Source organism: Leuciscus leuciscus (genome assembly GCF_965113295.1).
Source record: "Leuciscus leuciscus genome assembly, chromosome: 4".
Classification (NCBI taxonomy): domain Eukaryota; kingdom Metazoa; phylum Chordata; class Actinopteri; order Cypriniformes; family Leuciscidae; genus Leuciscus; species Leuciscus leuciscus.
Genome location: NC_138728.1, coordinates 54,548,028 through 54,574,886, shown reverse-complemented (window position 1 = coordinate 54,574,886; position 26,859 = coordinate 54,548,028). Strand labels below are relative to the sequence as shown.

The 26,859-nt window shown below is 40.4% G+C and overlaps 1 long non-coding RNA gene and 1 pseudogene across 2 annotated transcripts in view; one reads left to right on the top strand and one right to left on the bottom strand.

The window, feature by feature from the left end:
• LOC309497118 (NACHT, LRR and PYD domains-containing protein 3-like) overlaps nucleotides 1-26,859 on the bottom strand; it is a 125,776-nt pseudogene that overhangs the window by 21,704 nt on the left and 77,213 nt on the right. The window contains exon 7 of the transcript XR_014211789.1: nucleotides 12,823-12,869. The product of XR_014211789.1 is annotated as an NACHT, LRR and PYD domains-containing protein 3-like (transcript). The remainder of the gene's footprint in view (nucleotides 1-12,822; nucleotides 12,870-26,859) is intronic.
• LOC309497141 lies at nucleotides 11,149-12,796 on the top strand. The gene is made up of 2 exons (XR_014205417.1): nucleotides 11,149-11,767; nucleotides 12,046-12,796. It is a non-coding gene; the product is annotated as an uncharacterized lncRNA (long non-coding RNA).

Genomic DNA, 26,859 nt, shown 5'->3' with positions numbered 1-26,859 from the left:
CATCTATCTTATGACTTATACAACAAACAAATGTTTTGTGCGGGACACAGTAACGTTAAGAGAGGGAGGCGGCGCGGTGTCAGCGAACCGACAAGCAACCTAGTCACTATTGTAGTTTGTATTAATGCCATGGTTCAACAAATAATGTAAAGGTTAAATAATAATTCACTTAGACTTTATAAGAAGCAATTGCGACTTTATTTCACGCAATTCTGACTTTATATCTCGCAATTCTGACTTTATAACACGCAATTGCGACTTTATTTCACGCAATTCTGAGAAATAATGACAAGATTGCGAGATGTAAACTCGCAATTGTGAGATAAAAAGTCGCAATTATCTTTTAAAATGTTTTATTCTGTAGCGGAAACAAGCTTCCATACCTCCTGGCCTCTTCCTCCCATCCATCCTCCCTGACGCGTTAGTAGGGCCGGCCCAGCTATCGGTAGGCGCCGGCGGTGCCGCGGTAGCCTACTCCTGAGAAAACGTTTTGGAAAAGACGGGCTATGGACCCAACCAACTCTATAGGAGAACGTGTGTAGCCTAATGTAACTAACGTGACAAATGTGAAAAAAGAAAATTTAAAAGTGAAGCGGCCCACCGGGAATTCTCCCGATTACCCACCCCGGGCCTGTTGACAGCCAACGCTAGGCGCCGCTAGATCGGGAAGCGCGGATTGAGTGAGAGCGAGTGGATCACGTGACATGAAGCAAGCTCGGTCTCTGCCTCAATGTTGATAATTCAAGACAGCATGAGAACTGACTGCGCATGCGCAAACCTACGTAAACTACGTTCTATGGACCAAAGAGGCACTGCTAACCTCTGCCTCAATGGCCATGGCCTTGCATTTCCTGCATGAAACAATGGTTTTAGGAGCAAACAATGGCAAAATGAGTATATTATATGTGTATTCCTGAAAATTTTTGTTACAAAAATTAATATTTGGAATAAAATAAATGCAATTAATAATGTGGTGAATTAATAAAGTTCTTGGAATTAATAAATGTAATGTCAACATTTCCTTTGGTGAGGCACTGCCTACCCTGCCTACCCTGACCGCACGTCCCTGTTTAAAAGTACATGCACCATTGAAGTAGTGAGCGAGTACACTGTGGCAAGATGGCCGCCACGTGCGGACGTCGACCTCCATTGGCCAGCAGTGCGCACGAGACATCTAGCCTTTATATATGATATCTATGGTTAAAACAACTGATCTGTCCAACACTGAATCGGTTCGGTGTATAACAACATCGGTAACACTTTACAATAAGGTTCCATTTATTAAACTCTAGTTAACTAGATCAGTTAACATTAACTATTAATAAACTGCACTTCTACAGCAGTTATTAATCTTTATTAATGTTAATTTTACCATTTAGTAGTAGCCTACATTATTTAAATGAAAAGTTGTATTTGTTAACATTAGTTACCGTAATGCACTGTGTGAAGTAACATAATAAAAATACAGGGTTAGGGTTAACTAAGATTAACAAATTAATAAATATTAATTTGTATTCAAATATTATTAATTTTATATAATAATTAAAAGATTAATAAATACAGTAACAAATGTTTTGCTCGTGGTTCATGTTAGTTAGCCTAATACATTCACTAATGTAAACAAACCAAACCACATTTAATACCTCTTAAAATGAGAGTTTTGTTTGTTACCTCAATAAATTTAGGGTCCTTCCTATTTTATTTGTGTACATTTTAATCATTAACATTAAAAACACTCTTTTTACGACTAAAATAACAGTAAAGGGTAAAAAACACTGAATTCCCAAAAATTAAAACGGAAAAAACGGAATTTGGGAAAAAAATTAAACGGATTTTATAGGGCCCTGTGTGTGTGTGTGTGTGTGTGTGTGTGTGTGAGAGAGAGAGAGAGAGAGAGAGAGATTCCATTCAGCAACAGCAGCAAGAAAATGAGCTCCTGATTTTTTGCTTTTTAAATGATGTTTTAAGACAAGACAGACAATCAGTTTTGATACAATTCTACAAAATAAGACCTTCTGCAACATATTAACTACAAAAGGACTTTAAATCCATCAAGAAAAAATCAGCAGAAGACAACTAGCAGACAACTAACTGACAGAAGGCTAAAAGGTCCCACAACTGCCACCAGAGAGAAGAAAGAAGAACTCTAAGTGAGTAGAGATATAATACAAAATATCTACAATCAACTACCTTTGTTTGGGGGAAAAGATTTGCCCAAAAACTGAGTTTGAACAAATTAAGCTACAGTTAAAGGGCTAACTCCAGTGGATACTAACATATTCATAAAACAACAACAACAACAACAACAACCAACTGCCAGCAACTGTCAAAATATTTGAACAATGACAGAATCAATACCCATAACATCCCCATCCAAAGCTACCAATGAGATCCTAAAGAAAAGACACAAAGAAAATCTCCTCAAGAACAGTCCAGAAAGCCTGTACTCAGACCTGTACAGGACCGGAGAGGTCAGTAACATCATATTCTATACAGAAGACCCAGAAGCCTGGCACTCAGCGATCAGACAACATTACCCCACAGTGATCAGAAAGGGCATCAGTAATGGATGGAAACTGCAGATTAAAGAAGGAGATGATCCAGATTCAGATGTCACGATAACAGCTAACCTATATAAAAATGGGACTGTAATGATTCAGGGGAAGCTGAAACAATTTGAAAAAGATTTCCTCCAAATTAAAGAGAAAGCTCAGCTGAACAAGATCAGCCCTAATACACAGAAGAGTGCAGAAGACACCTCGACCTCCAGCCATCAGTCCAGGGACGACAGTGAGGAGATCTCCCTTCTGCACAGCATCATCAGCGACATGAAGGAGAAGTTCAGGGAGTTGGAGCTGGAGCTGGTGCAGCTGAGAGAGGAGATGCATCGAGCAGTGAAGGAGACTGATCCAACAGAGAAAGAAGCGGATTACAGGAAAGAAATAGAAATCCTTAAGAAAGAAACCCAAGAAATGAAAAACCAGGGAGAGGAGTACAACAGTCAGCTGTCTGTAATGAGGGAAGAGTTGAGAAAGCTGAGAGAGGACAGAGAGTCAGCTGTGGAGAAGCAGCCGACACAGAGAGGAGAACAGCAGAGCTCAGAGGAGACGGCTCCTCCAGCGACCACAGAGACCCAGCCCAGCGGCCCTCCTCCATCCGACTCCTGCAGGCAGTCACAGCCTCAGATTATACTCCTCATGGACTCCAATGGCAAGTTCATCGACGAAAAGAAACTGTTTCCAAGAACAAACATAAAGAAAATATGGTGCCCAAACACACAGAAGGCCCTGGAGCTCTTGTGTGAAGAGCAGCTGGGTTCCCCCAGCCACATTATCATCCACACCGGCACCAACGACCTCAGAGCTCAGCGAGAGAGAGTAGCTACAGCTCTCATTAATGTGACAGAGAAGGCAACCTCCAACTTCCCCAACTCCAAAATCATCCTCTCCACCCTGCTACTGCGCTCTGATTTCCACCCAGACACCATCAGGCATATAAATGCTAGAGTATCCAGAGACTGTGCGCTAATGCCCAACGTACACCTGGCTCAGCACCCCACACTGAACCTCAGCAGCCTTTACGACCATGTCCATCTCCACAGAAGGGCAATCCCCATCTTCGCCAAAACCCTGAAGGACATCGCACTCAACCGCAGCTCCAGCGCACCACAGCGACCTCATGGACACCCCATAGAGCCACTGCAGGGACACCCCTCAAAACACCACCCCTTCACCTCTGACCGGAGGAGCCCCACGACAGGCCCTCTGTTTCCCCCTGGAAGACACCGCATGACCCGGCCTGCAGCCCCCTCGCCTTCTCATCCACATGAACATCAGCAGCTGGAGCAGCATCTGGGCAGCCGGAGCTACGCTGAAGCAGCCAGCCGATCACTGACCCACCCCAGCACAATCCACAGCCAGCCGGCCTCATCTCCATCCAGAGACCTCTCACACATCCAGCACATGCTGACTCTGCTGTGCTCACACCTCATGGGTTAGTGACAAAAAAAAAAAATTATACACAAGAACATGTCTGTATGCGTGTGTGTGTATGTGTGTGGTGTGAGTGTTTTATTTCTATTTATTTTAAACCAGATTCTTAGAAACCTATTATTTATTCTTCTTAAAAAAAAAAAAAAAAAAAAAGGTATGGATGTGTATGCATGTGTATTTATTTTTATTTTTATTTTATGTCTATTTTGTATCAGATTCTTAGAAACCTCATATTAATTCAAAAAAAAAAAAGTATGTATATGTGTATATATATATGAGTGTGTATGTGTATACATATATAGCCTAATATGAATATGATGTCTTTGCATATTTATTTTACTTGGTTTATGCAATTTATATTCTTAGATACATCATAATATTAATATATTCTTCTTGATTTGTCAATTCAATATACTGATGTCTGTCTTGTTTTGAAATAACAAATGTAATTATTTAATGAGCTCATATTCTCTAAAAGTCACATGTTGGAATATTCAAGGACTGAGGTCCTCTGTTTTTGGTATTAAGAGCCAACATTCAGACTTTAAAAGGGAAATTCATGATTCTGACATCATAATACTGCAGGAAACATGGAATGTTAGGGATTTGTCCACTGGCTGCCCGACTGGATTTAGGGAAGTAGTTCTACCATCAACGAAACTAAGAGGGGTGACTCAGGGCAGAGAGTCAGGGGGGATGCTGATATGGTATAGAGCAAATCTCATAGACTCAATCAAAACCATACAAATCGGAAAATTTTACATTTGGTTAAAAATCCAAAAAGACATCGTCTCCACAGACCGGGACATATTCTTGTGTGCTATATACCTCCCCCCAGCCGAGTCCCCCTATTACAGTGAAGACACCTTCTGCATCCTGCAAGATGAGATTAGCCATTTCCAGACCAAAGGGAATGTGTTAATGTGTGGCGATTTAAACGCCAGAACTGGAAACGAACCAGACTTTGTCAGCACACAGGTACCCCTTTTCCACCAACAAGAACCGGGTGCTGGTTCAGAGCTAGAGCTATTGCCAGTTCGGAGTTGGTTCGACTGACGAGCTTACTAAGAACCGGTTTGCGTTTCCACCGGCCAGAGAGCCACAACAGAGCTATATCTTACGTCACTGCATACGTATCACGTTGCCCAGCAACGCTAGTACGGCAGCGCCAAACACAAACACACCAGACTTGTTCGAGATGCATCGGCTTCTCGCAGAACGATCAGCACATGAAATCAAAGCGATCAAAAAGCACAAGGAGTCGTATGATCTCCAAACACTCCCGCAGCTCTGATCGGTCCACGCTGCTCCGATGCATCTCGAACAAGGCATCAACAATAATAGACGTTGCGTTACTATGGATGCTCATGGGTTTGCGAAAATAAATCGGCATCCAAACACGGCGAATCCAACGCGTTCGTGCAGCTCGCCGTAACTTACATAGACGGATATTATAATCGAGCTGCTATTAGCTCGACTAGCTGCTATTTAAAAATGGCGGTCACAAGTTTCTCTTCAGTCTTGTTGGCCACGGTAACCCCGCCCCCAGCCTCTGACGCAAGCGGTTCTTTCTTGGCTCCGTTCTAGACCCTGCAATGATTTGGTGCTACTTAAGAACCAGTTTTACTGGTTCGGAGCTGGTGCTTTGGCGGTGGAAAAACAAAGAACCGATTTGAAACTAGGCTCTGGCTCCGAACCAGCACCAGTTCTGCCTTGGTGGAAAAGGGGTAAGGGAGACAAGTATACAAACACCAGCCACCCTCTGCCCTCATACCAGCTCAGAAATAATTATGACCAATTCACAAACAGAAGTGGGAGAAGTCTACTTGAGCTCTGTCGATCACTGGGCCTGTATATAGTGAACGGCCGCATACGGGGAGACTCTTTTGGTTGTTATACCTTTAATTCTTTCCTGGGCAACAGTACTGTCGATTATTTCATCACAGACATTGACCCAGTGCATCTCAGAGCATTCACAGTCAGTCCTCAAACACCTCTGTCAGACCACTGTAAAATTACGCTATATTTAAGACAAACTCATACCAATGAATCACGCAGACAGCCCTCCCATTTACTGAAGCTGCAACAGCCCTACAAGTGGACAAAAAACAGCACAGAAAACTATCAAAATGCAATAGAAAGCCAAACTATCAAATTATTATTAGACAAATTTATAACTAACACATATTCACAAAATAAATTAGGCATAAATCTGGCACTAAGTGACATTACCAACATACTCCACCAAACAGCATCCATGTGCAATTTGAAAAAGAAATCATCAAAAAGGAAACCAAAAAACACCAACGAAACGTGGTTTGACAGTGAGTGCAAACATATCCGAACAACTGTACGAAATCTTTCAAATCAAAAACACAGAGATCCTGACAATGAAGAACTACGCCATCAGTATCATGAAGCTCTTAGACTGTACAAACAAACTCTAAGAGTAAAAAAGGAAAAACACACAGAACAATTATTTCAGTAAATAATACCAGTCCATAAATACCAGTAACTTCTGGAACAACTGGAACACTCTCTATAGACCACAGCAGGAGGAACTGGCCATTCAGAACGGGGACATATGGAGGACACACTTTGAAAATCTGTACAAAACACCTGAAACAAATCCTGCTCGAAATGAATTAAAAACCAAATTAGAAATCCTGAAAGAAAAAAATAAAGACAACCAGAACCCCCTAGATTTCCCAATCACTGTAGATGAGCTTACAGAGAGACTACATGCTTTAAAACCCAACAAGGCATGCGGCATTGATGGAATATTAAATGAAATGATCAAATACACCAACGACAAATTCAAAACCGCAATAATCAAATTATTCAACATAGTTTTGAGTGTAGGATATTTCCCCGACTCCTGGAACCAAGGCCTGATTACACCGATCTTTAAACAAGGAGACAAATATGAGCCAAACAATTACCGAGGCATATGTGTTAATAGCAACCTGGGGAAAATATTCTGTTCGATTATTAATGTAAGACTGCAGAACTTTCTCAAAACACACAAAATTCTGGACAAAAGTCAGATTGGTTTTCTGCCCAAACACAGAACATCTGACCACATCTACACCCTCCACACCATCATCGATAAACATGTATACCAAAATAAATCTAAAGTCTTCGCTTGTTTTATTGACTTTGAGAAGGCTTTCGACTCGATCTGGCACGAAGGACTCTTCCTAAAACTGCTGGAAAATGGGATTGGAGGGAAAACATTTGATCTGATAAACACCATGTAAAAAAACAACACATGTGCTGTAAAAATAGGGAATAGTCGAACAGAATTTTTCCCCCAAAATCAAGGAGTCAGACAAGGTTGCCCATTGAGCCCCACTCTATTTAACATCTATATAAATGAATTAGCCAAAGCCTTGAATACCTCCACTGCCCCCGGCCCAACCCTGACGGACTCAGAGGTCAGATGTCTCCTCTTTGCAGATGATCTAGTCATTCTGTCAGAAACAAAAGAGGGACTACAACAGCTCCTCGACGTCGTAGAGACATTCAGTCTAGCGTGGGCTCTCAAAATTAACTTCGCTAAAACAAAAATAATGATTTTTCAAAATAGATCCAGGTGTACGGAAAATAAATACATCTTCAGAGCAGGGGGCTGTTCCATAAAAGCCGCTTAGAAAAGCGGGGATTAAACTCCAAAACCGGACTTGAATGAGCCTAACAAATAAATTGGGGCTAAAGTGGTTCCATAAAAGGTAATTGAAGTTCACGCAATCTCACTAATTTGATCCAGGTTTATCAAGTCTAGATAATTGCGTGTGCACGCGTTTCTTAAGCAGCCCTAGAGGTCGATCGTGGATCAAATCGATCCACCATCAAACAGCCTATATTTTGTGCTGTTTTATGCGTTTGTGACATGATTTTTTTTTTTTCTCAGTGCAAAACTTACATTTTACAGTTATATTCTCCATCTGTAAATGTTAGAAAGTCATGCAAATGTATCTATTTTGCTGCTAATCTTCATATTGAACGAGCGCCTCTGCGCGCATGCGCGGCAAATAGGAGCGCAATAATTCGGACTAAAATATACATTTTGCTTGGAAAATTAATATGCGATATTTTATAACACTAGAAATATCTTCTAATTATAATAATTTATCTTTAGGATGTTGGATAAGTTGCAGTGAACTTCTAGCGAACAGAAGTACTTTAGTGAACAGAAGTAGCCTAATTCAGGGAAGATTTTTTTAAAGACACTAAATATATAAAGATACAAAATATAGTTTTGGGTATAGGACCTATGCTACTTAATAAAGATGAGGTATATTTATTTAGAATGCTGAGAATTACAGCTTTTAATGCAATCATTTTTTGGAATGTATTTTTTATATATTATAAATATAATATAATATATTCTTAATGTACTTTACATTATGAAGAGGATAACATGAAATTAAGAGCAAATGTATACATTTTGAAAAGATATGTGCAACTCCAAAATCAAAGAATATTCCATAAAATAAAGGAATATATATTAGTCTACATTAACTACATTTTTATATAACCCTCCCTCCCTTTTATTTCTAGGCTAGTTATTTGTTATTTTATTTATTTGCTTATTTTATATTGAATATTTGATATTCAAATAATATTAATTAGGAAGTATGTGTCATTATAAGAGTTTGATATAAATATGTGAATGTTACATTTTTATTAATATTTATTTATTGTTTTTTGTCTTTTCCCCCTTAAATCATATGTAAAAGTGTCTAACTATGTACTTCTTGGTTATTGTTCTAATCATGTGTGTTGGTGGGTATTATCACAAAAGAAAAAAAGTAGAAGGAAAAATAAGGAATATTTATTGGGGGAAAATATGATGTCTTTAAAGGAACTGTCAATTTGTATAATTGTGTTAAATGTGTTTGAATTGAAAGACATAATAAAGTACATTATATATATATATATATATATATATATACACACACACACACACACACACACACACACACATACATATATATATATATATATATATATATATATATATGCTAAAATATTTGTTATTTGGACATTAGATGTGCCTTATTTAGAGTTTTAAACCTACAAGTGTATTTTTATGATATATTCAAATGTAGGCTAATATACTGTCAATTACTAAGCTCAGATTCATCTTACCAGTTAAAATTCATACTGTGCTTTTGTAATTATTTATTTTTAATGTTGTGATTTTAACTTCTGCTTTACAAAGCTTTTTTTTAGATTGTGTTCTAATGTTCTTCTAATAATCATAAACATGTACTACAGCTGCCAAACAAACCAGAGAGAAATGTATTCATAAGTCTATATTGTCTAATTTATCATTGTAGCCTTATTTAAGTTGATTTTCTTTATACTGTGTATTTATGTTTGGACTAATAATGGTTAATAAAGTCCAATAATGGTATGAGAGAGTGTCAGTGGTAATATCATTGTGTTCTTGTCGGTCAGTGTTAGAGGATCTGTGTAACAGCTGAGGCTTAGCCTGACAGTTAGCCTGCCCTGGACCAGGCTAGTTTCCCAGCATAAGTTGCCAGGGTAACTGAGTTTGAACTTTTTAAAGTTTGCTTTATGAAACCGAATCTACCAAAAATAAGCCTGACTAACCGAAATAAGCCTGGCTTATACTCTAATCTTGGTTTATGGAACAGCCCCCAGGAAACCAAGTCCTCCAACACACCCACGAATACACATATCTGGGACTAAAGCTGAGTTCAACAGGGAACTTTAATCTGGCTGTGAATGAACTGAAAGCAAAAGCAATGAGAGTCTTCTACATGATTAAAAACACTATTCGACATGAAATTCCAATTCAAACCTGGCTAAAACTCCTAAAAGCAATAATTGAACCCATTGCTCTGTATGGCAGCGAGATATGGGGACCTCTCAAAACCCGAGATTTCTCAAAATGGGAAAATGAAGAAATCGAAACTCTGCAAACCCAAATTTGTAAAAGCATCCTAAAAGTAAACAGAGCGACACCAAACAACTCGTGCAGAGCTGAATTAGGACAATACCCCCTGCTGATCACTATCCAGAAAAGAGCTGTGAAATTCTACCAGCACCGGAGTGCAGTGACCCGAGCTCATACCAGGCTGAGGCCCTGCGGTGTCAGGAGCAGAACCGGCACCGGAGCGCAGTGACCCGAGCTCATACCAGGCTGAGGCCCTGCGGTGTCAGGAGCAGAACCGGCACCGGAGCGCAGTGACCCGAGCTCATACCAGGCTGAGGCCCTGCGGTGTCAGGAGCAGAACCGGCACCGGAGCGCAGTGACCCGAGCTCATACCAGGCTGAGGCCCTGCGGTGTCAGGAGCAGAACCGGCACCGGAGCGCAGTGACCCGAGCTCATACCAGGCTGAGGCCCTGCGGTGTCAGGAGCAGAACCGGCACCGGAGCGCAGTGACCCGAGCTCATACCAGGCTGAGGCCCTGCGGTGTCAGGAGCAGAACCGGCACCGGAGCGCAGTGACCCGAGCTCATACCAGGCTGAGGCCCTGCGGTGTCAGGAGCAGAACCGGCACCGGAGCGCAGTGACCCGAGCTCATACCAGGCTGAGGCCCTGCGGTGTCAGGAGCAGAACCGGCACCGGAGCGCAGTGACCTGAGCTCATACCAGGCTGAGGCCCTGCGGTGTCAGGAGCAGAACCGGCACCGGAGCGCAGTGACCCGAGCTCATACCAGGCTGAGGCCCTGCGGTGTCAGGAGCAGAACCGGCACCGGAGCGCAGTGACCCGAGCTCATACCAGGCTGAGGCCCTGCGGTGTCAGGAGCAGAACCGGCACCGGAGCGCAGTGACCCGAGCTCATACCAGGCTGAGGCCCTGCGGTGTCAGGAGCAGAACCGGCACCGGAGCGCAGTGACCCGAGCTCATACCAGGCTGAGGCCCTGCGGTGTCAGGAGCAGAACCGGCACCGGAGCGCAGTGACCCGAGCTCATACCAGGCTGAGGCACTGCGGTGTCAGGAGCAGAACCGGCACCGGAGCGCAGTGACCCGAGCTCATACCAGGCTGAGGCCCTGCGGTGTCAGGAGCAGAACCGGCACCGGAGCGCAGTGACCCGAGCTCATACCAGGCTGAGGCCCTGCGGTGTCAGGAGCAGAACCGGCACCTGAGCGCAGTGACCCGAGCTCATACCAGGCTGAGGCCCTGCGGTGTCAGGAGCAGAACCGGCACCGGAGCGCAGTGACCCGAGCTCATACCAGGCTGAGGCCCTGCGGTGTCAGGAGCAGAACCGGCACCGGAGCGCAGTGACCCGAGCTCATACCAGGCTGAGGCCCTGCGGTGTCAGGAGCAGAACCGGCACCGGAGCGCAGTGACCCGAGCTCATACTAGGCTGAGGCCCTGCGGTGTCAGGAGCAGAACCGGCACCGGAGCGCAGTGACCCGAGCTCATACCAGGCTGAAGCCCTGCGGTGTCAGAAGCAGAACCGGCACCGGAGCGCAGTGACCCGAGCTCATACCAGGCTGAGGCCCTGCGGTGTCTGGAGCAGAACCGGCACCGGAGCGCACTCTCTCAGCTCATGCTGAAACTACAGCCAGACCAGCACAGCACTATCTGGCCCAACCAAATTATTAAATTACAAAAACAAAATTACATTACCTATTGGAAAGATGCTACTAAATCACAAAAGAAGATGGAACTCTATTTACTCCTGAAAAGAGATTATAAACCAGCAGAATACCTGAGCTGTGTGAAAGAGCATAAAGTGAGAAAGACCCTGACCAAGTACAGGCTGAGTGACCACAGTCTGGCTGTAGAGAGAGGTGTGTGTGTGTGTGTGTGTGTGTGTGTGTGTGTGTGTGTGTGTGTGTGTGTGTGTGTGTGTGTGTGTGTGTGTGTGTGTGTGTGTGTGAGTGAGTGACCACAGTCTGGCTGTAGAGAGAGGTGTGTGTGTGTGTGTGTGTGTGTGTGTGTGTGTGTGTGTGTGTGTGTGTGTGTGTGTGTGTGTGTGTGTGTGTGTGTGTGTGTGTGTGTGTGTGTGTGTGTGTGTGTGTGTGTGTGTGTGTGTGTGTGTGTGACCACAGTCTGGCTGTAGAGAGAGGCCGGCACAGGCAGAGATGGCAGCCGAGAGAGCAGAGGCTGTGTTCACTGTGCTCTGAGAGAGAGGTGGAGACAGAGGAACACTTCCTGATACACTGTGATCACTATCACAGCATTAGATCGGACTATTTCACTAGATTCCAACAACTAGAACCAAATTTTATGGCACTACCAAATTCAGAAAAATTAAAGCATATTCTGGGAGAGAACTCCAGCTCAATCACAACAGCAGCAAAATATGTGACGGCCTGCCACAAACTCAGAGAGTCAGCCAGTGGACAAAACTAAAGTCAGAATCATTCTCATCTTGTCTGAATGTTGGTACAAATGTACATAGGTGTTTTTTTTTATTTTTTATATATAGTATATATATAAATGTATTCATGCATTTGTTTACTGATTGATTGATTTATTGAATTTATTGATTATTTGTGTATGTAATGTCCATTTATGTAATGGCCAATGCTTTGGCAATACTGTACAAGTCATGCCAATAAAGCTCATTTGAATTTGAATTTGAGAGAGAGAGAGAGAGAGAGAGAGAGAGAGGGAGAGAGAGGGAGAGAGAGGGAGGGAGAGAGAGGGAGGGAGAGAGAGAGAGAGAGAGAGAGAGGGAGAGAGAGGGAGGGAGAGAGAGGGAGAGAGAGAGAGAGAGAGAGAGAGAGAGAGAGAGAGAGAGAGAGAGAGAGAGAGGGAGAGAGAGAGAGAGAGAGAGAGAGAGAGAGAGAGAGAGAGAGAGAGAGAGAGAGAGAGAGAGAGAGAGAGTGTGTAGACGTACATTTGTATGGTCCTGCTGTAATCCTGATCTCTCCTCCATGATCCACACTAGAAAACACAAACAGTTAATCAGTAAAGACACAACCAGACACACACTCTCACACACACAAACCGATACACTCCACACACTCACTCACACACAAACACACTCACACAATCTCTCTCTCAATTAAATTATATTCAATTCAGAAAACTTTACTGGCATGACAATTACATTTTGTATTGCCAAAGCATTAAAACAACATGTACATCTATGTACAGTAAAATAAAAATAACATTATATATATTCATGGGTAGATAAAGCAAAAATTATAATAATAACATAAATCAATAATAAAATAAAATAAATCAATAATAATAATAAAAAAGTATAATAGAGAAATCATGTAACGACTGAACTTAGAAATTTAACATACGTGTGTGTGTGTGTGTGTGTGTGTCTGATGGGGTGTGTGTTTTTGGGGTGTGTGTTTTTGGGCTGTGAGTGAGTGTGTTTATTAGATGTTTGCTTGTTTCTGGTCATCATATTAATATTCATGTTTGCTGTGTGTCAAACTCCTTGTCGCAGGAGTTTCTTAGTCTAATAGATGCTTTTGATCTATCGCAGAGGATCAACGACTCTACTCATATTCAGGGCCACACGCTGGATCTCGTACTATCTTACGGGCTCGATGCCACTGATATTGTGTTCTCAGATGTTCTGCTCTCCGATCATAAGCCTATTTTATTCTCCAGGGTCCAGAAACTCCTCAGACTCATGAGGGTTTAAGAACAGCGACGTTACTGCCTCATTACTGAGAAATATCCTGAAGCTTTTCAGTTGTGTTAGAAAAGCCATGTATGGGGGTTTCCGGTGAGCAGTGTAATGGAGTAATGGACTTCCCCATTCAGTGTCCTTTAACTACCCCACCGACTTTTACCTGACACACTACACAAACTAACAAGACAACTTTTGAATAACAGTACCCATCTAAAAAGGCAAGTAAAACAACAAAAACATCCAAGCGAACATGATAGCTGAGGCGCCCGACACACCAAACGAAGTAAACATGTAACTCAAAAATGTGGAATGGCCCAAACTTCTGATCAACTAAAATTCCCCTGCGTTAACGATGGCCCCACAAATGATTTGGGCAGGCCTGTGTCTACCACAGAAATATAAGAGGCAATTGATTTCAATTCAATGGCAAATCTCCCTGCCCTGATGCCTTTACCATCATATTTTATAGACTTTTTTCCTCCATTTTAGCCCCAATTCTACAAAGAGTATATAATGAGGCCTTTCTTTCAGGCCGGCTCCTAACAACCATGTCTGAGGCATCCATTTCATTGTTGCTTAAGAAAGATAAAGATCCACTGCTTTGCAGTAGCTACAGGCCAATTTCATTGTTAAATGTGGAATTCTATGTAAGGTTCTTGCCCTTCACCTTCAGCAAGCGTTGCCTGCTGTTGTTTCCCTGACCAGACAGGTTTCATGACTGGGAGACACTCATTTAATAATACCAGAAGACTTTTTAATACCATCATTGATGCTGAGAAGGCATTCGACAGGGTAGAGTGGGAGTATTTTTTATTTTTTTTAAAATAAATTTGGTTTCAGCTCCAATTTTTTATCTTAGAATCGATTACTATACTCCTCCCCTGTAGCATCTGTGCAAACCAATGCAACACTTTCTAAAGCCTTTCCCCTTCATCAAGGCACACTCAAAGGTTTTCCCCTTTCGCCTCTATTATTTGCTTTGGCTATTTGGCCATTTGGTTGTGAAGTGAGGAGAAGTTTGAGGGCATTACCTGGTTTTGAACCTCTTATAAACAGTCCCTTTATGCAGACGACCTTCTTTTATATATAGCTAACCCAATTTCATCGTTACCACCAATCCTCAAGATTTTTGTATCATTTGGCAAACTCTGGTCACAAATTATATCTTCAAAAGAGCTGATTGTTCCCTGTCAATTTAACAGCTGAGACACTTTCCCAACATACTTTCCCTTTCCCACTTTCCCAACATACTTTCCCTTTCCCACTTTCCCAACATACTTTTATAGTGGTCTCAAGAAGGATTAAGATATCTAGGCGTATTCATCACTAAGATCACAAAGATATCTCTAGAACATGTTTTAATTCTTTAATTGATGTTTATAAGGCAGGTATAGGTAAGTGGTCCTCTCTTCCTATCTCGTTAATTGGCCGTATTAACTTGGTTAAAAGGACAATTTTACGCACATTTTTATATCTCTTCCAGCATATACTCATTCTCTTTAACAAGTAATTTTTGTCACTCTACTTTTGTCACACTTTTTTTGTGGGGTGGCAAGTGTGCACAGATTAGGAAAATTGTACTCGAACTCCCAAAGTCCAAAGGGGACCTCGCTTTACCAAAAATACGGGTTCAATTTAGGAAGCATATTGGGTTAATCAGACCATCTGCTCTGGCTCCTATAGTAAACCATTTATCTTTTCTACCATCATGTTCTGATCCAGTTTTTTGTGACTGGTCTTATACGGATCCTAGTACCATTGAGAAGTCTTTATGATAAAGGAATATTTTTATCCTTTTCAGAATTGTCAGAAAAGTTTTAACTTCATAAAACGGATCTTTTTCGCTTCTTTTAGATCAGACATTTTGTACAAAATCAGTTTCCCCAGTTTTCTAATTTTCCTCCTGATTCTAAAATTCTACCCATTTCTGTCTGAGCTAAGAGAAAGAAAGGTGTCCACACTTGGGTTAATCTCTGTCATTTATGAATTAATAGATTCATTAAATCCTGGCCCCTCTACTTCACTCAAACATACTTGGGAACAAGAGCTGGGGGTCACTATACTTAGATAGAGTGGGATTATATAATTGATTTAGTACATTCTTCCTCTATTTGTGCCCGGCACAGTTTGATCTAATGCAAGATTCTTCACAGAGCCAAAATATACCCAGACAGAAGTGACAGTTGCAATAGGTGCAAACAATCTCCAGCCAATCACACTCACATGTTCCGGTCCTGTCCAGGTCTGACAGAGTTTTGGTCTAAAATATTTGAAACTTTGAAAAAAACAAATCAGGTTTTCTTCAAAAATCAGTTTGTCTTTGAAAGGGTCTTTAAAAACCTTTCATAAAACATGGAGACCTTTTTTAAATTATATTGATACCATTAATCTCTCTATATATACCATATATCTCTCTATAATCTCTATCTCTCTCTCTATATATATATATACTGTATATATATATATATATATATATATATATATATATATATATAATTTTTTTTTTATTTTTTTTTTTAGAAAAGCGGAGCTGTGATTCATTAAATTTTTATATATACACGATGTTGTATTTGCACAAAATGCCAATAAATATATTTTGAAATAAGAAAAGTCGGGTATGTGCTCATGCGTCACACCACTGGACCTCAGCTAACACAGTCCCCCTTTCAGACATCCTACATCAGTTGCGAAACTGTTTGACTGATGAAATCGCAGGGAAGCGCTGACAACAAATTTCTGTGCTCTTGTATGTGTGTGTGTGTCTGTACTCTATGTGTGAGTATTTATGGGAGTCCAGACCTGCCTAGAAATGGAAGCTCTAGCGCAAGTTCTCAGGGAAGACTCTAATATCACGTCATTCATTAATCACGTCATTCATTAACCACAGATCTAGCCAATCACTACTCTACATATGGAGTATTTAAGCCCGGTTAACACCCATTACTACATTCGCAGAAACTGACGCCGGCATTCACTCACCCGTGTCTCGACTGCAGCCATAACGACACAGAATTTTGAACTCACCGACTCTGACAGCCGTTCTCAAGCCCCAGGCCCGAGCGGATCGAGACCCGTGTGTAGGAAGCCAGCGCGTGGCAGTTCTCCTTCCCGGGGCTAAAAACAGCAATCTGAGGAGAGACGATCTCCTCCTACTGCCGTTCAAGTTTTTAGAATAGGTTTTCAAGTTTTCGGGAGGTGCTTTGTTCCACCAGCCACTGTTAATGTGTCCCCTCTACTAAGATCAAACTTCATTCAAGGTAAGGATATAACTTAGTTACTCTGTTGCTCCCTTCACCAGCGGCAGAGTGACAAATAGTGGACTGCGGTGACGTGGCAGTTTTCTTAAAAACTGCTGATCCTTCGACATTTACAGAGACAATATTTGCCAAACATTTCCCAATCGCCGGGAAGAACTCGATTTATGCAAAGTTATGATTGCAGACTTTAATCAAACATATGGGGGCACATTATTTTATGAATATCACAGATTGTTCTCAGCAAATCAGGCTCTTTTATCACGCTAACTAACACTATATTAGACTTGTCCGTTACAGACACTGAACTGCTGTTTGAATACTTTATCACAGCTGAAGTGATGAAACTCTTCAGAGACATTTTCATTCAATACTTTATAAGTACTGCTTAATACAGCGCTTGTTTGCACACAAATAAAGTTAAAAATTAGCTTATACTATCAATGTAGTGGTGTCTATGTTTTTTATTCAGTTTTATTTTTATAAACATGACACATTATAACATCGTGACTGCATGAAAAGAGCTTTACTGTTTTTAAAACAGATTTGAGAGCATTAGTGGAACTGCAGGTGTGAGAATAAACACGAAACACATGTGATAGTTCGTTAAAGAAAAGCTGTCATCATCAGAGCTCATGCAGCCGCTCTGGAGAAGCTGCGCTGGCTGAGTCCTCCGACTGCTCTCGAATCACTCTTGCCGTACTTTGATGGTATATGTCACAGTCACGTGGTGTCAGCGCTGTCTCAAGTAGGACATAATTTCTAACCGGCATGCACTGCTCAAGTCAGCCACTGATCGGTCTGCACAGCCGAACAAGCTTTTGTCACATGGGTAAAGTTGGCCCTCCACCAGGGATGTAGTGGAGGCTAAACACACGTAAACGCCGTTTACACACCTCCAAAAATTCGGAAATAGCGTTTGCCCACCTCCAAAGTGCGTTTATCCACCTCTACATTGCGTTTATCCACCTCTAAATTTCACGTTATTTGAGCGGACTTTGCTTTTCCAGTGTGTGATCGCGGATCGGTACATGATTTCAGCATTTGGGCCGTTAAGGACAGAGCAGAACGCACAGCGCAAACACGGAGAAGAGAGCACAGCGCGCCAACATACACACACACACAAACACACACGGAACAAAGAGAACGGCACACACACGTAGCAGAAAACACACGCTCGTGAAGTTACTAAACAAGCTGCGCGAGAATGAAACTTTATCGCAGCCGCAACAGGAAATCATTAAAATGATGCAAAAAAAGCGATTTTTTTTTTTTATTATTCATTACAGGCAGCTGGTTTAATGTAGGGAGCATGTCAAAACCCAACTGTACAAGAGATTCAGAGGGAATCAAGCCTGCACCAGGTTAAAGACTTTTCCCTCTACAGGGAAACGCTGATCCACATTTTTCTGATAGACCAAACAACTAATCAATTAATCAAGGAAATATTCAACAGATTAATCGACTATGGAAATAATCCCAAATCCCTAATCATTATGCACAAGTGCATTGCATTGGAAGCCCTGGATATAAGCCTCCCTCTCGATCTCTCTTAAATATTTTTGTTCTCTCTGTTTTGTCATTTAGTAAACTTTATAGATTTCAACCATATTATTCCTTTTTGAGTCTCTTTAACAAGAACTTAGATTAATGTATGAATTAAATAGTGATTGTGTGACCTATGATGAGGGAACAACCAGTGATACCCTTGGTAGTACCATCAAATGATAGCCTATAGCGATGTCATCAGGATACACATACACCGGTAGGCAGTGGCCCACTTTAGCGGGTGACCAAGTTGTGGTCCACCAGAATTTATAGTTTACCCACCTCTTTTTTTACCACTACACCACTGCCCTCCACCCAACGCAACGCAAACCCAATGCTGGTTTGTGCAGTAAAAAGTTTAGTTTGAGCCGTTTCGGTTTTTTAGATATTAAAATAATATTTTTAACTCATTCTGAGGTCACTCAGAACCCCACATGCTCCAAATTCACCCAAAATAGTCTCGTTTGTTTGTGATGGTTTGTGCCGGTAAAATTTCCGTTTGTGCTGCGTCAGGTTTTACAATATTAGACACTGAATGAGAGAGAATTATAGACCAGGGCCCGTATTCATAAAGAATCTTAATGCAAAGAGTAGCTCCTAGTGACAAAATTCTAAGAAAATTCTTAGAAATGTGGGCGTTTTCTCTTGAAATTAAAGAAAAAATCCTAGTAAAGAAAAAAGTAATTCAGAAAGCATCTTAACTCTTAAAAGAGCTCTTAAGGTCAAAATTGTTAGGAGCACGGACGAGGACTTTTAAGAGGCTTAAGAGTTTCTTTAGCAGAGGAGAAAATGGCAGAAAGACGAAGAGGGAGAAGAAATGTGTTGCAGACAGTGAATAACAGTGAGTTAATAAGACGCTATAGATTAGATCGTGCAGGGATCATGTTTGTGACTGATCTTATTAGAGACACGCTAACATCTCCGACACAGCACAGAAATGCCATAGCGCCAGAAATGAAAGTAATCACTACATTACGATATTTGACAACTGGGAAAATTCCATGTTTGATACATTAAAACCAACATTCAAACCACCACTTAAATAGACATGCCAGCAATCAGTGTAATTGGAAAGAGTGGAACAATTTTTATCATTCTAAGCCAAGCAAATACCTTATAGGAAATTAACAGCATGGTAAATAAAAAAAAAGGATTTATATACACATATATAATGTGTGTGTGTGTGTGTGTGTGTGTGAGAACGGTCAAATAGGAAAAATGACGCATGTAATTTCAAGGTGAAGGCTTAGAATAGACCCTATACTTAAAATCACTTTTTTTTCCCTTCTTGGACAACCAACCAATCACAGTCTTCAAAAGATTGTGTCATACATAGCAACGGGGTCAACCCCGCCTCCTTACTAAGATGAAAGTTTTTGTCTTTTCCTTACTCAGAGTTGCTCTCAGATCGGTCCCGAATCGCTTTTAAGCTAAGACTCCTACGTAAAAGTTTTTAAGCTAAATTAAGAGTTTTCTTAGAGGATTCTTAGAATCTTTATGAATACGGGCCCAGGCTTTTTCTTTTTACAGTAGCTACAGTTGAAGTAACAAGGTAAGACCGAAACGGCAAACCAAATCACAATATTCACTTAACTGTTATCCTGTGCGTTTTCAACTTTTAACGGACACTGCGGATCACAGGATGTGTGGCATTTAACACAAACTCTAAGGTAAGTGTTTTTACTTACTGTAGGCTATGTTGTGTTGAACACATATGAACATTGACATAAATACATGCACCATAATCTGTTTGCTGTGTTTATACATACATAGGGTGTGTGTGTGTGTGTGTGTGTGTGTGTGTGTGTGTGTGTGTGTGTAGCAGACAGCAACAGCACCCGTCGTAACTGCCGTCGTAAATGTAGAGAATTTTCTGACATGATTTTACGCACAGCACTCATTGTTATGTGTTTGATAACATCCATCAAACTAGCCTTTAAACAGGCGATACAGAGCGGTAAAATTTACAAACACCGCCGGCAAGTCCTGGGCCCGTATTCATAAAGAATCTTAATGCAAAAAGTAGCTCCTAGTGACACAATTCTAAGAAAATTCTTAGAAATGTGGGCGTTTACTCTTAAAATTAAAGAAAAAATCCTAGTAAAGAAAAAAGTAATTCAGAAAGCATCTTAACCCTTAAAAGAGCTCTTAAGGTCAAAATTGTTAGGAGCACGGACGAGGACTTTTAAGAGGCTTAAGAGTTTCTTTAGCAGAGGAGAAAATGGCAGAAAGACGAAGAGGGAGAAGAAATGTGTTGCAGACAATGAATAACAGTGAGTTAATAAGACGCTATAGATTAGATCGTGCAGGGATCATGTTTGTGACTGATCTTATTAGAGACACGCTAACATCTCCGACACAACACAGAAATGCCATAGCGCCAGAAATGAAAGTAATCACTACATTACGATATTTGGCAACTGGGAAAATTCCATGTTTGATACATTAAAACCAACATTCAAACCACCACTTAAATAGACATGCCAGCAATCAGTGTAATTGGAAAGAGTGGATCATTTTTTATCATTCTAAGCCAAGCATATACCTTATAGGAAATTAACAGCATGCATGATACATTATTACCATACCATAAATAAAAATAAAAAGGATTTATATACACATATATAATGTGTGTGTGTGTGTGTGTGTGTGAGAACGGTCAAATAGGAAAAATTACGCATGTAATTTCAAAGTGAAGGCTTAGGCTATACTTAAAATCACTTTTTTTTCCCTTCTTGGACAACCAACCAATCACAGTCTTCAAAAGATTGTGTCATACATAGCAACGGGGTCAACCCCGCCTCCTTACTAAGATGAAAGTTTTTGTCTTTTCCTTACTCAGAGTTGCTCTCAGATCGGTCCCGAATTGCTCTTAAGCTAAGACTCCTATGTAAAAGTTTTTAAGCTAAATTAAGAGTTTTCTGAGAGGATTCTTAGAATCTTTATGAATACGGGCCCTGGATTCTACCCCAGACCATCTACCGTCGGCCTGCAACATTCCATCTACTGAGTTCACGGATTATGAACGATTGCTGACAGAAAATGAATGGATACATTTCCAGTATCACGAAAGACAATTTAGGAAAGGCCTGGATACAAAGTGTTTACAAGAAAAACAAAACTTTGTACTCACCGGAGATTTCAGGAAGTGGTCAAAGTTGTGTACAGTTCTCAATGGGGCCTTCTTCAAAACCGGAATATTTTCCACAAAACGCACAGATGGAGGACAACTTGGACTACCGTTACTTAAGTATGTAGTGCGGATTTTAAGGACTTTTCCACTTGATGATTATGCGCGATCCAAATCAAACCCTGTTGCAAACCCGGCCGATTGGATTGAAAAACAACTGCGGTACGTGCGCGAGGTGATACAACCAGCTATTGCGTCTGCCGGTCAACAACAGCACCAGAGAAACCCTCAAAAGGTAGGAAAAAACAAACTAACCTATCACTGCATGAAAAGACTCAAATCCGGCAAAATACGGGCATGGTAAACTCCTGTGTAATTTGATGTTTGCCGGATGTATGCGGGAAAAAGCGGATCAGAGTAACATGGAACAGTATATTTCCAGATAAACCCGGAAACCTCACATATGCGGACATATACAGGAATCCGTGAAATTTCACGGACATATACAGCTGAAACACTGCTGGGTGTGAGAGGACTGACAACTGTTAGGTGTGAAGACCTTTCATATGTTAATGACTGGCACTAAAGGTGCTGGCTGTTCTCAGAGGAAGGGGTGGCCAGGGAGGACTTCAGGGTTGAGAATTATCTCTGGATTACTATAGGCTAAAATAAATAAATAAATTCTTAAAGTCCCACTCCGATCATATTTTGATTTATTTTTAAACATTCTCAGTGGTCTTTAAATGATGATTATGCCGTTTTTAGCCAAAATCACAAAACCTGTGCCGTTTTCTGGGACTTCTCTTCAGCAGAGCGGCAGTAGCTCATTAGCAATTCGCCTCTGCGTTGTGGGCGGAGCCGTTGGCTGAAGCGAGATACATAGGCAGCAACAGCCTCTTTCTGTCTTTCTTTCTTTCTGTCAACACAGAAAACATTTCATCACTGGATAGTTTTTTTCGTTTAATTAAAGTGTTGTTTTATGTCAGCTGAATGTCCGGAACGCTTTTCAGAGAAGATAAGGAAACTTTTTAAGCACAATTCACACCCAGCGGCAATTCAGAAAAAGAAAAAAAAATCTCCGAATGCTCCACACGAAACTTTGGTCTTCCGACCTTTTACCGCCGTGTCGATTTATTTTGATTAATATGTGCGAGGGAGAGAGAGCAAGACAGCGCTTAGTTTGGAGACGGTGAGGTCTTGTTTACATTTTCGCCTGGCTCCGAAGACAGAGAGTGCGCGCGCGCGTCGTCCGGGTCTCTCTCTCTGCTCGTTCTTTCAGTTATAAACATGTCCTGTCACAAGCGCAGCAGTTCATCTACATTACTCACCGATCAAATAAGACTTTGGCGGGACAAAAAATCACTTTGGCGGGCGCTAAAACAAGTTCAATGCAGGAAAATTCATGCGTGAATTTAACTGAGTAGTACATGACCATGCACTCGCACAAATGCGACCACATAAAATTTTAACTCGCACATTCTCAAAAAATGGTCGCAGTCTGGAACCCTGGAACGTAATCCATTCATCTCTCACAGCAACATGTTTTGGTAAAGCATGAAAGCTAATACCAATATCTCTCCTCTTAGCATTGCAACCCGCTACCGCACATAGGTATTGATCCGCCATCGTCTTCTCTACTCCTCATAACCTGACCGACCGGGCGGGCCCCGCCCAGTGGAGTTACTACGTCACAACTCCAGTCTATTTTAGCCGGCATTTTAGCGTCTGCTACTGATTCACAGCCATTTGAATGCAGAAATACTCAGAAATACAACTTTGAGCTTATTTTTCTCAAGATATGTCCTCTAGCATAAGAAAAAAGCCACAAGAACATGTTAACACCTAGAAAAACATGATTTTCATCGGAGTGGGTCTTTAAGGACCTGAAACACAAAACCGACGTCAAAGAACTAGCAATGACTAAAGCCGACTCTAGGGTTGGCTCACGTCGCCTGTGTCAGGGCCTTAAAACCACTGCATGAAAAAAAAGTCTCTTAATCAAATATTTTTTATAAAAACAGGACAAAATAAACACCCAGTCTGAACATATACGTTCACAAAAACATCTGAATATTTAATGAAATAAACAAAGGAATTTAATTAATGCTGGGAAAAAATAATCGCATCCAAAATAAAAGTTTGTGTTTGCATAATATATGTGTGTGTGTACTGTGTATAATTATTCTGTATGTATAAATACACACATGTATTTATTTAAGAAATATTTGCATGTATATACTGTATATACATTTATACATAATTTATATTATATATAAATATAAATAATTTAATAAAAAAAAATAAAAAAAAATAAAAAATCTTAAATATATACATGCATATGTGTGTATTTATGTATACAATATAATTATATACAGTACACGCACATATATTACGCAAACACAAACTTTTATTTTGGATGCGATTAATCGCGATTAATTTTTTTCCCAGCAATAAATTTAATGGAACAAATAAAGAAAAATGAACCAAACATTTCAGAATATCTCAAATTTTATTGTGAAGTTTTACAAATTGCAGACAACAACAATTGTCACCTTTTTTACAATTGGCTTTTAGCTTGCTTAGTTGGGGAAATTTAATTTAATATTCAACAATATTATTGATCTGCCTGCGTTGACACTATTATATGAGATCTGAGCTGAGCTGGACGATGACATCACGGTTTTCTCCAAAGTGGCTATATATATCCACATTTAAATTTATTTATTTATTTATACAACAAAATGAATCACCACTGAACTGACTTAAGCTGGGGCTCGTTCTTCGTACGTCGCTAACTCAGTTAGCTGGATTTGATTGTTGGGGATTTGGCATGATCTTGGATCGTTTGGTTCTTCGACGCTCATCCTGGACTTGCTGTCATAGCAACAGGTGCGCAAACTTAAACCTGCTCGGGAGCAGCTTATTTCATGTAAACAGGATTAGACTGCGGCTCATAAACGGAGATGATACGGGAAGTCCAGCGCAGTGCGATAGTGCACTTTCTGATATTTTTTTTCCTCGTGACTCGTGAGATTGTCGTTTACATTATTAATTTGTTGGAAACGCACATTTATTTTCGACTTGTCGGAGTCACTACAGCACAAACTGTACCCTAAGATTAATTGCGAGTGGCTCTTTCCTTTACAGTATTGGAGATGCGGAGAACTTGATGGAAAGTGCTGTCTGTCGTGTCATTCGGAGTTTACCTGGCGCTTTTAGGTTTAAAAAACAGTTTTAGTTTTTTTTTTTTTTTTTTTTTTGGCATTTCCAAGCCACTGAAGACCCAATGTAAATCAGTTTTTTTTAAGCAGCTTTTTATTTTTTTTATTTATTAGACTATAGCCTACTATTTATTAGACTATTTAAATATTTTTTTATGAAGATCATGCGATCATGACCATGCTGATTACAGTATGTCACTCAGGCTTATAGGCTAGACTGCCATCAAGGCCTCAATGAAGGGGATTATGTGAACAGAAAGGGGGTTCACAATGTAAATGTGCAGCCCAGTTACTATTGTGATTCTTAATATTCCAGATATTATTCCTAATAATATTATATCAAATAAAAAAAAGGCAGTTGACTAAAATCTTCCATATCACAAATGTGAAAGCAAAATGGCCAGGATCTGTGCATGACTTAAGAATTTTCAGAGATTCACATTTATGCACATTATTTGAAAGTGGTAAGAAAAGTTCCACAATTAAATATCAAGCTCACTGTATTACATACACTTATGCTGATCCTAACAGAACTGCATTTGTTCATAGGTGATTATGACATGTTCCTGCAGACAGGTGTTTATGACCCCATTCCCTGACCCAAACCAGTTACAATGCAGCTCTAGCCAGGACAAGGGCACACAATGAAATGAACTTTGGCTAACTAAAGGGAAGATGTCAGTGTCTGAAAAGTCTGAGGGTTGCACACCTGACAGGGCCTGTGACATTGTTGCATTTGCATGTGCCATATTACACAACACTGCCAAAAAAAAAAAAAAATACACTTTTCATTAAATGTTTAATAAAAGACAAATATGCTTAGTTCCTTGAGTTTTATTTCAATTGTTCTTTGTAAAGAAAAGCCAGTGGTCAAGTGCCTGCAACAAGAGATATTAGACACATGCCTCATGCAACAAATAAAAAGGAAAAGTTGGCTATCCACTGGCCACCTGTAGGCCTATGTCTCCTCTGTCTGTGCAGACTCTTCTGTAGGCCTTTCTGTAGATGTGGAATCCTGACACTTATATTGCAGCCATAAAGCATACAAGTGTAAATTAAGTAAAGTTATTTATGCACTTGCAGGTAGGCTAGTTCCTCCATATGACAGTTATCTGAGAGGGTTTATTCACTGTCCAGTGCAATGGAAACAAATGGACATTACAAAGTCTTATACTTTCTTTCCTTTGGAAAGTTAGAAAATGTCCACTTAAGTTAACAAGTGTTGGTGTATTATGTAAAAGTGCACAAAAGAGGAAAACACAATGTCATTACAATGAACTACACTTGGGAAAAATGTGATCAATAACTCTTTTTGAACTCTTCTTCAATACATATTTTTACATTAACATAAGTTTATCAGTTTTTACTTCCACAAGTCAAAGCAATTCATCATTACTCAAGATTTAACAGCTGAAATGACTATATGGCCTTAATTTAATGCAGCAAAAATACAGTGTAGGCTACTAAGATCTTTTTTTTTCTCAGCCTTTTTCTTGATTGCTTTTATAATCAGACAACCATTTATTTAACAGTGCCTTTCATAAAAGAGACTATAATATAACTAAAAATTACCATTAGAATATTTTTGTACTTCACTTTTATTTGTTCCCATATTCTAGTGTGGCGACTCTGACATTACAATGAACAAAGTAATTATGCAATTATTAAAATACAAAAATATAGGCTAATAAGTGATAAAAACATCTAACATGGCCACTTCTAACAGATTTAAATTGTCTGCTACTTTTTGCCAGCCCTCTCTCCTGGCTTTTGCAGACTTTGAGGTGTTCCCTGGCGTTTTGATTAAAACATTAAAATTCCGAATAAACTTCGACTATTAGTTCTTGCTCTGCTGAGGAGAAAAAAACATAGATATAATATGAGAAAAACTGTGCGCGCTCTTTGGCCACGCTGAGCAGCCAATGGCAGCGTTGCTGATCAATGTTTCCACTATCGATACATATCCCCTTTTAAGCCAGAGCGTGAACGCGCAGTTATCTCAGATAACTCAATCCAGCGATACTAATCCTATCCGGCAAGTGTGTTCGAAGAACTCAATTAGCCGGATTATGATTAGCACGATGAAATCATCTTGGATGTGTCATTTGATCTCGGATGTAATAAG